Consider the following 15,388-nt stretch of genomic DNA (forward strand, 5'->3'; position numbering starts at 1 on the left):
TGTAATTATCTTATTGGGTTTTTTTTTTCCCTAAAATCTCCACTTCCCCTCCCCACGATGGTAACTCCGCGACGACGGCAGGCCTGGTTGTGTTGTCTACTGTCGTATCTAGAGTGCTTAGCAAAGTGCCGGGCACACAGTCAGCATGCGACACGTGTTTCCTGCCTGGATGACTCAGATGTCATCATTTTGTGCCTTATCTAGTGCCTGTGAGATTGTAAGGGCTCAGTGCATTGCGATGCTTCAGGGAGATGTTTTCGCATTTCGCTCCCTTTGTCTGAGTCTCCTGAATTAAAAAAGATACTTTCACAGCTGTTCTTTCCATAAAAGTCCCACAAAGATGATTATTTTTTATTTAAAAAAGAAAACATATGTAGCACCTATGTATGCCAGCATGTATTCTAAGCACTTTACAAATATTAACTATCTTAACCTTCATAACAACCCTAAGAGGTAGGTACTATTACTATCTTCATTGTGCAGAAGAGCAAACGGAGGCACAGAGAGGTTAAGTAATTTTCCCAAGGTCACACAGCCAATAGATGGCAGGGCTCGAATTTAAACCCAGGTGGGCTGGCTCCATAGCCCATGCTCTTAACTATTGTGCTATGCTTTTCTTCACTCCACTGTGGAGGAAGTGTGTAGAGAAGGGAGAATAGGATTATCACTGATTGAGCCTCGGCTAGATTTTAGCCACTTTGCTAGGTTATCTCACTTAAGCCTCAAGACTGGATATTATCTCAATTTTGTAGATTGAAAAATTGTCACTCAAGGAGATTAAGTAACTTGCCTGCAGTTCTACAGACAGTGGCAGAGCTGGGACTCAGACTCTGATCTATTTGACTGTGAGGTCCAAGTATCTCCCCTTCTCCATGCCAAATGGCGGCTAGTAAAAGCAAGCCTAGAACTGCAGCTGTGGATCCCCTGCAGAAGTGTCACCTTCATTACGCAAGACGAAGGTACATTCTCCATGATTTTGCTGTAAAGGAAAAGCAGCTTTTCTCATGGTAGTTGTGGTTCTGCTTTGCATCTCTGCTCAGTGACATTGGTCCAGCCATGGCTCGTGATGGAACCAGCCCTTGGTTAGACATCAGAACAGGCAGCTCAAGCCTCCCTAAAACTCCTTTTGTTGATGGTAAGATGGAGACACTAACTTTCATGTTTCCTGCCTTAGTGGGCTATTGCAAAGATCTAATGACATTATGGTCATAAAAGGGATTTAAGGGCTGTAAGAGTCTGTGAGAGAAACCCAGAACAGCATGGTGCTTGAAGAAAAGACCCTGGGGAAGCAAGGACAAAACCTGGCAGAGCCTGATGCTGTGGCAATCTTGAGTGATTTCTCTTGTAGGCATGTCCTTGACTTAACATCTGTTTCAAAGTCATGATGTTCAGGTCCATTTCTTTCCCAGTGGCCCTTCTATTCTGGAGTTCCTTAGCAAAGCAAACATCACTGTCCATTCATCAATCCGTCCATCCATCCATCCATCCATCCATCCACTTATTTGTTATAGACAAGCATCCCAGTTACTGGAGATAAGGCACAATGACCAAAATAATGGAGCCCTTTGATCCTGATAGTGAGTTTGTGTGTGTGTGGGCGGGGGGGGGGGGGCACCCACACGCATGCACACATGTGCACACATACACTTATTTGGTATACTACAAAGCACTTAAAAACACTATAGTAAGCATTTTATACACATGTTTTTATTTTATCGTCACAGAAAACTGATAAGGAAGGGGTTATCGTCCTATTTTACAGATGAGGAAACTGAGGCTCGGTAAAGTTAAGCAACTTGGCTAAAGCCCAGTGATTAGAAAGTGTGGAGCCAGAATGCATTCTCAGTTCTCTACTCCAAAGCCCAGATATCATCCTGATGATTGTATTAAACTCTATGAATGTAATTGCTTTAAACCTTCCCCTGCTTATCTCTCGGGTTTTATAGCCTTTGCTAGTGTGTATCCATCATAAAGCTGTGGGCATCAGGCACACCGAAAAAGAAGTTAACCCGAGACTAGCTCAGGAATGTATCTTAGGGGTTGGTATGTACTGAGCTGGAAATCACACAGGCCTGTGACCGAACACTTGAGGCATGAACGAGTGATGTTTGGAAAGTAGCATTAGAAAGTGGCTGGCATGTTAATGATTTAAAACTCTAAGCTTTTAAGGCTGAGCTCACATACACCTTCTCTTGGCCGATTATTCTGTTCCATGCTCTTAGCAGTGATGGTTCTACTAGGCCAGCAGAGCCACCACGGGTCATATGGAGTCAGGGATGCCCCAGAGACATTAGACCTTGGGCAGTTGTGGGAGGTGATGAAGAAAACTATGTAAGACTTGCTTCTACTCCTGGTGCTGGGCTTGGAGTTTCTGTAGGTCAGCAAGGCCAGCAGTTAGGGAGAAAAGATGAATGTGAAGTGGAGAAGAGTGAGGACCATCTGGGGCACCCAGTGACAAACCAGAACCCATAAAGGCAAATTGGAACCCACAAGGAGGGGTTGAAACCCCCATCTTTCTCTTGCTGCCTCTAATTTGGATGATGAGGGCAACCCCTCCAGAAGCTGGTGCTCTTTGTTACAGAGTCACACATGCTCCTGTTCCAGACTCAGGGATGCCAGAGGAGGCCATCCGGTGGGGCCTGAAGAGCTGCGGGCCGACTGCCTCCCCCACCAACAACGAGAGCCCACAGACCAGCCACGTTCATTAGAGGCACCAGCATGCAGTGCTGGTCCACTAGGACCTTCAGAGCATAATGACTGCTTTCAAATATCGCAGATTCTTTCTGTGACCAGTGCTAACTCAGAACCATGCAGGGAAGGGAATTCTGGGAAACACAGTTCCAGTGTAGCCAACTTGGTATAATACAAGACCTCCACACATCCTGACCTCTCGTGGAATGTATATGGCGAATCCACACCACTTAGCATTGAACAGGTTCTGATTACATGATACTGGTTTGTCTTCCGACTTGATCTTGGCTCCTTCAGTAAAGAATAATACCTCATAGTTTGTGTTTCCCAGCAATGCCCGGTTCAGTGCTGGCCACACAGAGACCTTCAATGAGCTTCAGTTGCAGCTGACCACTCCCCATTTGCCTCCTCTGTTTAGGAAGCTTAGATTTTGTCCCTTAGAAATGACTCCATCTATAATATCCTTGACAACTGATTATCTTGTTTCTTTTCTAGCCCTCAGTGACAGGTGTTATAATTCCTGGAGTCCATCCTTCAACAGGTATGGCCTCGTAGCGTTGACAGAAATGAAACTTGAGGAATTTAGATTTTATTTTATTTTATTTTAAGTTTATTTATTTTGACAGAGACAGAGTGCAAGAAGGGGGAGGCAGAAAGAGAGAGAGAGAGAGAGAGAGAAAGAGAGAGAGAGAGAGAGAGAATCCCAAGCAGACTCTGAGCTGTCAGCACAGAGCTTGATGTGGAATTTGAACTCACGAACTGTGAGATCTTGACCTGAGCTGAAATCAAGAGTCGTACGCTCAGTCGGTTGAGCCACCCAGGTGCCCCGAATTTAGATTTTATTTTCTCTTACTGTCCACCAGGATGTTGGACTCACACGTGATCCATTCCAAGCATGACTCAGAACAAGAAATTCACAAATATTTTGTTACGTTATTGTTATCATGTCTTTGGTCTCCTCCAAATTTTCGTATATTCTCCTTCTTTGAAAACCCTTTTCACTGTGATAAAATATGACGAACATAAAATTTACCATTTAAACTATGTTGAAGTGCACAGTTCAGTGGCACTGAAACTAGTTAACCCGAAACTATCTCGGGAATGTATCTTAGGGGTTGGTACGTTCACAACTGTCTATTCCCATAACTCTTTTTATCCTGCACAACTGAAAGTGTGTACCTATTAAACACTAACTTCCCTTGTTCTCCTCTCCCCGCCCCTGGCACTCACCACTCTATTGTCTGTCTCTATAAGTTTGACAACTCTAAGTACCTCATTAAGGGGGATCATACAACATTTGTCCTTTAGTGACTGGTTTATTTCACTTAGCATAGTGTCCATAATATCTTCAAGGTTCATCCATGTTGCAACACGTGCCAGAATTTCCTTCCTTTTTAAGATTGAATAATGTTCTATTGTGTATACACCCACATTTTACTTATCCATTCATCCATTGATGTCTTTGTGTCTCTTTGATAACCTATATGACACAATGAGCCCAGAGAGATTGATTTATAAACTTATCCAGGAGACTTGTTTCGCTTTGATAGTCTTACATTTACACAGCAAATACAATATATATTATACTTTGAAGATCCTTAGTTACCTAAATGTAACATAATGGAATGAGATTCATCAAAGCGGAAGTCTCAATGAACTGGGACTACAAAAAAGGGGAGGGGGGTGGGAACCTAAGAAAGACATTCAGCAAACATCTGGTCATCCCTGGCTATGGCTATCCTCAAGAGGATCATGGCAAGTGAGGAAAGTCTGATTGAGTTCATATTAGTTCTGTTGAACTTATTTACATTTATTAATATTTCACAAAAATAATTTTCACAACCACGAACAATATTTCTTTGGAGAGAATGCAACTTTGGAGTCAGACATTCTCACTGTGTGGTTTGGGTCAAGTAACTTAACGATGACTGGTCATATTCATTAAGGGCTTACATTGCCAAATGTCATACTTTCACTCTCTCATTTATTGAAAGTACCATTATTATCCCCATCTTATAAAAGGGTTGACCGAGGCACAGAGAAGACTTGCCCACAGTCACAGAGTGTGTAAGTCACAGACCTGGGAATCAAACCCAAGTAGTCTGACGGCAGAGCCTATGATGTAACCACTACTCTGTACTTGACCTTGGCTTTCCCATGTGCAAAATGGGACAGTAATATCTAACTTTTAGTTTTGTATGAATTGGAGATAAATAATATAAAAAATATCCCAAGTTCCTGGTGTGTAGTAGATCCTTTATAGCTGATATCTCTTCTTGGAGTGGCTTGTCGACCTTTGGAGTTGAGTTAACCTAGTTGCCTTGTAACTTTAGCTCTTTGACATGCTCCAGAAAACTTATGATTGTTCAGATCATCTAGTTATTTCTTATTGTTAGGTTGAGGGAAAGATTCCCTGTATCTTTCCACATACTAGGTGAAATGTCCCCTGCCCCACCCCCATTGGCCGGGCAGTTCTCACTTGGCTTTCTCAAAGGCAGTTGTAGTCAAATATCATCTGGGTTGTAGTGCTCTTAAGGCTTGACTTTGGATAGAGTTCAGAGTGGTGCATTCGCAAGACTATCAGCTGGTGTGGGTTGTTGGCTGTAAGTTTGGCTGGGGCAGCAGCTTGGGCTTAGGCACCTGGCAACATGGAGGCTGAGCTCCAAAATGGAGCATCTACAGAGCAAGCAAACATCCCAAAGGAGCCAAGTGGAAGCTACTGGGCTCCTTTAACCCACCTCTGACGTCACGCAACATCACTTATGCCACATTTATTCACTGAGGGAGGGGCCTATACAAGGACACAAATACAATGGTTCCCTAGGGGGCCATCTTGGAGAACAACTACCACAGCTATCAATGACCCATATCTTTTCAATGTCTGTCCCTTCGACTCTTTTGAAATAATTCTCATCTGAAGGGTATCATGGTATAATGAGTTATTTTATTTTCTTGAGCTTTAGGTTCCATAATTTGTAAAGGGAATAAGGCTCCCCGGTTATTGTTCGGAGGGAAGGTCACTCCAAAATGATAGTTCTTATAATTGACTCAAATATTTGTAATGCTAAGTAGGGGCTCTGTACAGGGCTGTTTACACATGTCGTTTCATTTAATGCCCAAAACAGCCCCGTGCAGGATGTGCTAGGATCATCTCCACATTACAGACTAGAAAACTGAAGTTCAGAAAGCTTATCTAATGTCACACATTTAGGAAGTGGAAGAGCCACGCTTTTCATTACTTCACGTATTGTTTTTATCATTTTTTTTGTGTGCATAATTCTTATTTCCTTCAAAAAATTAGAAACCTTGAAGTAAAGGGTTTGATGTTAATAACTTTCATATTCTCCCCAGTGCCCTGCTCAGAGTTAGGCAGAGGGTAGATGTGAAAACCATGATATTTGTTAACTAGAGAAGAGACTAAGTGACAGGGAGAATGGGGATGTAGGCAGAGGGTAGATGTGAAAACCATGGTATTTGTTAACTAGAGAACAGACTAAGTGACAGGGAGAATGGGGACGTAGAAATTCCCAGCCAGCACAGTGACTTGTTACACAGTTTTCTTTGAGAGACCTTTTTACCTCTTTTGCAGCGATTTGACAAAATCCTCAAGGTCACAGAGAATGCCCCCTGACGGCTCCAGAGGAGGAGGGCTGAGATCAATTGTATTTACTATGCTGAAATCTTGTCAATTTCACCCTGCTACCAAACCCCAAATGGTCTCTGCACTGACATTTATTTCAGAGATTCTTTGCAGACTTCTAAATATCCCCCTGTGTTCCGCAGCCACATTGCCTGTCCTCACAGGACACATTTAGATTTATTAATACCCTGAAAACCTTGTGCCTTGATGCAAATCTCACTGCCGTCCCGCTTCCCCAATTCTCTGAATCCCAGCTAATTCCTAAAAGCCACTCATCAGGAAGACAGTGATAAAGGCTTCCGTGCGGTTAGAGAGCTAGGGACAAGAGAAAATAATTATTTACCAGGTCACTCTGTCCCCAAACCACCCTTTGAAATTCTGTTTCCATGACCTGCCATAATTTTTTTTTTCAATCATTCATCTTGAAATGCAAAGAGTAATGATTTCCTGCAGGATTATAAATAGTTGTAGAGTGGCTGACCTAGACCAGAAATCACTGTTTAATGTCTAATGTTAGATGTCAGGGACAATTAATTGGGGAAAGAGATAAACAGCTTTGCAGAAAGGAAAAGGTTTCCTGAACACTGTGCCCAGGAAGGACTTAAAGGGTCTTAGACACTCTATGGGGCCACTTCCTTCATATTCTATCACCCAGGGGGGACACAGGACGCTGTCCAGTGGACTCAACTGGATGCTCCCATGTGAATTACACCCTCCTGCCCACCTCCAACCATACCTCACATCTCTTGATTCAGAATCGAAGTGGAATGAAACGTAACAGGAATGTGGGGCTACTCTTCTGTCTTGTGGCACCAACTGTGATGACAGGTTTAGATAAAGTCGTCTAAGAAATTTGGTGTTGGGTAAGGGTCATGGATTCCCAGAACTAGAAGGTGTCTTAGAAGGGAGCTTCTGAAAGTGTGGTGCATGGATCCATGGGGAATCTGAAACCCTTTCAGGGAATACATGATGTCAAACCTGCTTGCACAAAAACACTAAGATGTTATTTGCCTTTCCACCAGTTTTATTTATTTTTATGGTGTTGACATTTGCACTGGTGAGGTAAAAGCAATGTAGGTGAAAATGTGGCACCTTGGTGCAAACCAAGGTCTTGGGTACAAACTGCTCTGGGGGTCGGTGCCGTTGTCCTTTACCTCATGTACTAGCTGCAAAAAATCGTCTGTTTCACTTAAGAATGGCCGTGATGAGGCAGTAAAAAAGTATTAATTGTATTAAACCTTGACTTTGAGTACATCTCTTTGGAATATTCCATGCAGTGAAATGGAAAGTATAGAGCACCTAAAATGCTTCTCCTGCACACCAAAGTGCCTGGTTATCCAGGGGGAAAGCAATCAGGCTGTTGTTTGAGATAGGACCTGAACTTCGCCACTGTTTTCAAGGAACGCCATTTTTGCTTAAAAAAAAAAAATAGTAATAACTGACTGACAAACTACGGTTATTCAGCCTTGGGTATTTAACAAATTGTTTCTCAAAAATGAATGAAACAAATCTGGCACTTCAAAAAAACCTTACTGGCAGAATTTGTGGCAGTGGCAAAATTCACATTTTTAAGTGAAAATCAGAATTTTGAAACTCTTTTCTCTGGCACCATGAGCCAGATTAACATTGAGAACACTTGCCCAGCTCAGTGAACCAACATTTTCCAAAAGATCAATGCACGATGGCACAAAATCCATACATGAGTAAAACACTCATTTAAAGTGTGAGATAGCTTAACGGACGTTAGCGGAACCGAGTTCAAAAAGCCCATTGACATCTCAGGTTCCAAATTGTCATTAATCTTGAAGAATTTATCACTAGCCAAGTTGGGTGAGGTATCAGAGAAGAATACCCACCCATAGTTACCTGGAAAGGCTATTGAATTCTGCCTCCCCGCTGCTCCCCCTTTTCAAACTGTGTATCCCAGTGAGGCAGAATTTTCTTCCCAGACTCCAGTCAAACCAGTATATCACACAGGACTGAATGCAGAGGCGCAGATGAGAATCCAGAGGTACTCTCTAACCCAGACACTAAAGAAATTTACAAAAATACCAAACAGTCCCACCCTTCTCACTAAGTTATTTGGTTTGGGGGAACATATATTTTTTACATAAAAATATGACTTGCATTAATATGTCATGGCTTGTTTAAATGAATTAATAAACATTTTTAATGTTTTAATTTTTAATCTCTGAGATGATAAATATCAGTAAGTATCACCCATGTAGTAAAAAGTTTTCAAATGACCCCAGGCTTGGCCCATCTACAGCAACCCCACTGTTAAGTATAATGTGAGCCAAAATTTGATGTTCTTTCCCTCTTAAGAGTTCCTTTGTTCCAGTTACATATTTCTAGTCACTATAGCCTTTTCTGTCTTATTCCACCATCCTATAAACTCACCACCAGGCAGTGTATATATCATAGTTCCAGGGACCTAGTGGCTGTGTTAGGATCTGGTATGGTCATGAATGGGTTCCTAGAAAGACAGCAAAGAGAGTTTTGCAGACGATAACTAAATGCCGTGAGGATTTGAGACTCTTGAGCATGAAACAAGTAGAAGCCTTCCTTCCCAAGCCCATTTCCCTAGGGAATGTCTTCTGTAGTGGGTTTAATGGTGGTCGTCAATAAGGTATAGGACCTCCAATAAGGTCCCAGTCCCCAGAACCTGTGAATATTACCTGTATGGCAAAAGAGTGCATATTACCTTATATGGTAACAGATAAGATGGAATGATCTGGGTGGGTTCTAAGTGCCTTCACAAGTGTCCTCAGAAAAAAGTGGCAAAGGAAAATAAGACAGAGAAAAGAAGAGGATAGGGGCACACAGGGGAGGCAATGTGAAGATGGAGATTGGAATGATGTGGCCAGAAGCCGGGGAACACCAAGGAATGCCAACAGCCATGAGAAGCCAGAAGAAGCAAGGAAGAGATTCTTCCCTGGAGCCTTCAGAGGGAGCAGGGCCCTGCTGACACCTTGATTTCAGATTTCTGGTCTCTAGAATACATTTTTGTAGTACTAAGGCATCCAGTTTATGGTACTAAGCCATCCAGTTTATGGTGGTTTGTTCTAGCAGCCCTGGGAAACTAATATACCTTTGATGGTCTGGGAACAGGCATGCCAAGTGCTTGTTAGTAATAACAATAACAACAACAATAATAAGAGTATCTACTGAATATCCACTCTGTGCCAAGCACAGCGCTAAGTGCTATAACACATTATCGATCAATTGCACAACTTCATGAGACAGGCATCATTGTCACAGGCATCATTTGTAAGTGAGGAAGATGAGACTTGGGGTTACAGGGCTAGTAAGAGGAGGAGCTGAGATGAGGCCCAGGATGTGTTGGACTCTTTCTTGTTGGCTTTTATCAGTACCTTGGGAAGTACTGCAAGGATGGCCCATTTCATCGTGAGGGGGAGTCAGGGAAAAGAGAACAGAGCAGGCGGGGACCAGCATGGAGCAGAGAGAAGCCGAACAATCCCAGGGGGCCCTTTAGCAGCTGCCAGGGCCCCCCTCAAACCTGCCAGGGCAGGGCTTGGCAGGGTATGGAGAAGGGGAGGAGGGCTGGGGTTCAGAGATGCTCTTGGTCGCTGTTCAGAGCCAAAGACTGTTTTCATGGTGGTTCCGTAATTCCCATACCTTCCGCCTAGACTGGTAAGGCAGCCAGGAAGCACATATTTCATGCAGGGTGGATATTGTCAGCCAGTGTTGGTCTGGCAAGCCCTCTGTCCTCTCGGGCAATCCGAAGAGAGTCTGCCCAGATGCTGCCAAAGCCCCCGTGAGGCCCTGCTTGTCAAGACATTGCCATTCATGTCGCCTGAAGGCATTTGGGGCAATTTCCATTTCCTTCCCTGAGGCCCAGTTTCCCTTTGATCTTACACATCTGGCTCTGGTCTATAAACTCAGCTCAAGGAGTAATTAATGCAAGCTCAAAGGAAGGGAAAAAGCCGAAGGGAGCTCTCTTCTACAGCCAGCTCAGTTCAAAGTGCTCGAGGACAACCTGGGCAGGATAGCTTTATGAGGTTCCAGAGCTATCATCACCCTAACTGCATTGGGAGCAGACAGGGTTGGCTCCGCTGCAAACGAGGCGTTTGCTTGTAATTGCTTAGGATGAAGGATTTGTTGCGGTGGGTGTAGCACAAACAGTCTGAGGACAGACTCCAACAATTCTTATAACTAAAGGCTATCGGATGAGACAGCACCACTCTTTTCCTCCAGCCCATGGCTAAAGGTACGACAAGGAATGAAATGAATCAGGTAAAGGGCCCAACATTTACTGAGCACCTACTATGTGCCCGGTGCTTCGCATACGTTAGTTAATCTGCGAAACAACTCTGAAATGAAAGTGTTATTTCTCACATTTTTTTTTCCAGAGGACGATACTGAAGCTCATAGAATTTCTGTCTAGTAAAATCTGATCTAGTAAGACCTGAATTATCACATGTATCCACAGCCTGGGCCACTTTCACCATCCCGTGCAAAATAAACACTAAGATTGAATAACGTGACCCTTGTATGTACAACGAAGATCGATCGGGGGCACTGGAACATGAACATGTCTCAATGAAATACAAACATTCATAAAATTGGATCTATAAATTCAAGACATTCTTTTTGTTATTTTTGGTGGGTCAGAGGGTGTGTGCTGAATTCTAAGCCAAAATGTGCCCAACGTGACATTCCTCAATCTATGGAATGTGGCCCATGGATCAGAGCTGGGCCGTGTGGCCCATGGATCAGAGCTGGCTCACCACGTGCTTCTGACCAGGCCAGGAGGAAATACAGAAACTGAGCAGAAGCGTTCAGGAACATTCACTGCAGTTTGACATTCACGCCATTTTTGCTGTATTTTACAAAAGTATTGAGTACGATAGATTAGAAATTTAAATATCTGATCCTTCACCGCAGTCAGAGAAGCCTGTCAGAGCGTGCACATCTGGTCATGCATGAAGCCATTCGAACAAACGAATGTTATAAAAACAATATGTTTTGGGGGCGCCTGGGTGGCGCAGTCGGTTAAGCGTCCGACTTCAGCCAGGTCACGATCTCGCGGTCCGTGAGTTCGAGCCTCGCGTCAGGTTCTGGGCTGATGGCTCAGAGCCTGGAGCCTGTTTCCGAGTCTGTGTCTCCCTCTCTCTCTGCCCCTCCCCCGTTCATGCTCTGTCTCTCTCTGTCCCAAAAATAAATAAATGTTGAAAAAAAAATTAAAAAAAAAAACAATATGTTTTGGATGTGCATATATAATCATTTGAATGTGTGCTTAAATCAGATCTATTCAAACCTTCCTAACTCATCCTTGTGGTTCTTGCCAGAGTCCCGTTGCTTATTGTTCGGCGATAGTGTTTATTTGTTTAACTTTCCACGGGTTGGTGAAAACAGCATTCTATTTTCTATAGTCTCAGGGAAAAATCCCGATTCCTTAGCAGGCAAGGCACCTTCTCACCATTCTCTTCCATACTCTGCCTGGTCCAGGACGCTTACGCTGCCCGAAATGCCTCTTCCTGGTCTTTGTCTGTGAGCTCTATCTTCAGTCTTTGAGGCTCAACTCAAGCAACATCTCCTTGGAGCCTCCCTCCAACCCTCTGCCCAGCTTGGGTCATTTCATCTTGGATGCTCTCAGCACACACTGCACAGGCCTGGCTCACGGTGCCCCCTGGCATGGATTACATATCTCTTGCCTGTTCCACATCCTCTGCCGCCCTGTGCACCTGGCCTGAGACCCCTTCCTGCCTCGAGAATCAGACCAAAGGTCATCTCCTCCAGGAAACCTTTCCACACCACAAATTAACAGCTTCTTTCATTCATTCATTCAACACAAATGTGTTGAGCACCTGGTATGCGCAACATCTTGTGTTCGATTCTGGAGAAAGGTCCGTCACCGACAGGACAAAGACCCCACATTCTAGAGGGAAGAGATATTAGAAAATGAAGCAAACAATAAATACAATCATCGCAGGTAGTGGGACGTTCTGTGAAGGAAGGAAAGCAGGGTGCCATGATGGAGCGTTGATGGGGGTGAGGAGGACTGCTCAGGGAGAAGTCACAGGGACTTGGACGCGTGGGCCTGAAGGGTGAGAAGAAGCCAGCTATTGTAAGGACAGGGACAAGTGTGTTGCAGACAGAGGGAAGAGCAAGGGCGAAGGCTGTTGGTGGGGAACACATTCGCTGTGTTGCAGGGACATCCAGAGGCTGTGAGTCTGGGGCAGAGAGCAAGGAGGGGCGTAGGAGGAGGTGAAGTCAGAGAGGGAGGTAGGGGCCGGACCTCTAGGGCTCTCTCGGCCACGGCAAGATTAGAGTTTAGTTTAAATGCAGTGGGAATCCCTTTCCACGCTACCCAGGGAGGAGTCCATTCGGCGTTGTTCTGCATTCAGGTTGTAACTTCAGGGAAACTTTCACCATCTCCGGAGCTCTTGATGTCCTGAAAATAAAGGAGGATGCTCTGAAATCTCTTGCAGCAGGAACCCACTTGGGTGGCACGGGCCTTGGCTTTCAAATGGAACGGTACATCTACAGAAGGAAAAGTGAAGCTTGGGAGAAGCTGCTGCTGGCAGCTCCTGCCATTGTTGCCATTGAAAACCCAGCTGATGTCAGTATCAGGTCATCTGGGAATACTGGCCAGTGAGCTGGGCTGAAGTCTCCTGCTGCTGCTGGAGCCACTCCTATTGCCGGCCGCTTTGCTCCTGGAAACTTCACTAACCAGACCCGGGCAGCCTCCTGGGAGCCGAGACTTCTGTGTGGTCGTTCAGCCCAGGGCTGACCACCAGCCTCTCACAGAGGTGTCTTATGTTAACCTACCTACACACTGCTCTGTGTGACACAGACTCTCCTCTGTGCTACGTGGGCATCGCCATCCCTTGCAACCAGGGAGCTCACTCGGTGGGTCTGGTGGGGTGGGTGCTGTCCTGGGGAGCTCCGCGCATGCGTAGCACCATTTCTGGTGAACCCATAAGGAAGGTCGTGCCCCCTCTCTGAAGAGATCCTGAAGGGGTTGAAAAGGAAGAGCAGGCCACTGCCAAAAAGGCTGTGATCATGGAGGGATTTCAGGGTGAATGGACTGCTTCCGCTGCTGAGTTCACTGCTACTCAACCTGAAGTCAGGCTGGTCTGAAGGCGTGCAGGTGCCCTTTGTGCCCACCCAGCAGTTCCCTCCTAAAGACTGGTCCGCAGCTTCCACTGTTCAGGCCACCGAATGGGTAGGAACAACCACCGAGTGGTCCTAAGCTGCTCTTTCACAAGGGCAAACGAAATGGAAATTAGGTTGATGGAAAACAAAGGTCTCTAAAAAAATTAAAACATAAAAGAAATTAAATGCGGTGGGAATCCACTAGAAGGTTTAAACAAAGGAGTGATGCAATCGGGTTTATCTCTTTCAAAGAACATTCTGGCCGGTGTGTCAGGGGGCAATGCTGAAGCACCACTTAGGAGGCAGCGACCGTGGTCCGGGTGAGAGATGATGGTGGCCTGGGCTGGGATAGCAGTGCTGGCAATGAGGACAGGAGGGAGGATTCAGGTTATGTTCTGGAAGCTGGGCTGACTGCTGGAATGAGTGATGTTTTGGGAGTTCTACTGGATGTAATACTGCAAAGCTTGGGACACCTGGATGGCTCAGTGGGTTGAACGTCCGACTCTTGATTTCAGCTCAGGTCATGGTTCATGAGTTGGAGCTCCACATTGGGCTCTGCACTGACAGCATGGAGCCTGCTAGGGACTCTCTCCCTCTCTCTCTGTCTGCCCCTCTCCTGCGTGCTCTCTCTCTCTCTCTCTCTCTCTCAAAAATAAATAAATAAACTTAAAAAAAACTACTACAAAACATAATTGTAGGAATATTGGAGTTCTCTTCAGCTCTGAGTCTGGGCTTTACTAAAAGCCTTAAACAGAAAACATCCTAACTGCAAAAATGTCCACTGGGAAAACAGTGCAAATGTGATTATGTGCTAGCTGGAACGTAGGTGTTGGCATGTGAGTCTACAGGCATTTTCTGATCCAACATTGCCGTTATATCAGAGAAACAAAACAAAACATTAGCAGATAAGTGTCCAAGTTATAAGTCCAAGAAGCAGCCCTGAGCCTCACCCCAGAGACTGTCCTCTTGGCTGACAATGACTTTGTTTGAACCCCATAATTCTATCCTAATATTAACCAAGGAAAGGTGTCCAGAAGACAGAGTGACAGGTCTCTGGGCAAGGAAGTGTGTGACAGCCAAGGATTTGCTTTGCTGTTCGGTCCTTTGTTTTTGTCAGTATTCCAGAGCTCCCTAGGAATCTGGGGGAATCAAGATTTGAGTCAGCAGGACTCCAGAGTCTATGCAATAAACCTCAGGGACCAAATCAGTCGTGATTGTGCTCATTAACATGATGGATCCAGACACTGATAAGCAGGTGGGTGGCAGGGAATGTGGGTACTAATCACATTTCACTCTCCTGTGCTTGAGTATATGCCCAGGGAGTAATCTGATCACAGCAATAGTAATCGCTTCAAAATGTATGGGCCATCCCAACGGATCAAACTTAACTTTTCAAATTGGGGCAGAAAAAAAAAAAAAAAAAAAAAAGAGGCTTAGCTGATGATGTCTATAATGGACAGTATGACAAATGCCCATTTTTCTATCTTAAAATGATGTTTAAAAAAGACTTCTTTCATCAAAATTCATCAGCGTGGTATTCACTGCAGAGGACGTTTTTGGAATACTGATGCATGCCGGCGAGCATATATTTTACACCTGCTGGGAGCTAGGTCTGGGGGTGGGGTAGGGAATGGAGAGATAAGTAGGATGCGGGAAGTGCCTGGAAAAGGTCAGTTGTTGGACTGGTGGACCACTGGGTGAGGTCAATCTGGAGAAAATGGTAGGTGAGGTCAAACCTTGGATAATTGTTGTAAACAAAGGAAATGGAGAAGGAAGCCAACACTATGTCTGATCTACGTCAGTAAACAACACTCACTTTGGGGCCAAATAGACTATGTTAGGAATCCCACCTATCCCGCCCACCAATGTTTGCACCTTGGGCAAGTCAGCCTAAACTCTCCAAGCCTCAGTTTGCCCATCCTTGAAATGGGGGAA

General features: G+C 44.8%; 1 pseudogene; it reads left to right on the plus strand.

Annotated features, from left to right (window-relative positions):
- Positions 1–879: 879 nt before the first annotated feature.
- LOC106986562 (40S ribosomal protein SA-like) lies at positions 880–14,418 on the plus strand (annotated as a pseudogene).
- Positions 14,419–15,388: the final 970 nt, after the last annotated feature.

Source organism: Acinonyx jubatus, chromosome F2 (assembly GCF_027475565.1).
Source record: "Acinonyx jubatus isolate Ajub_Pintada_27869175 chromosome F2, VMU_Ajub_asm_v1.0, whole genome shotgun sequence".
In the NCBI taxonomy this organism is placed as follows: Eukaryota; Metazoa; Chordata; class Mammalia; order Carnivora; family Felidae; genus Acinonyx; species Acinonyx jubatus.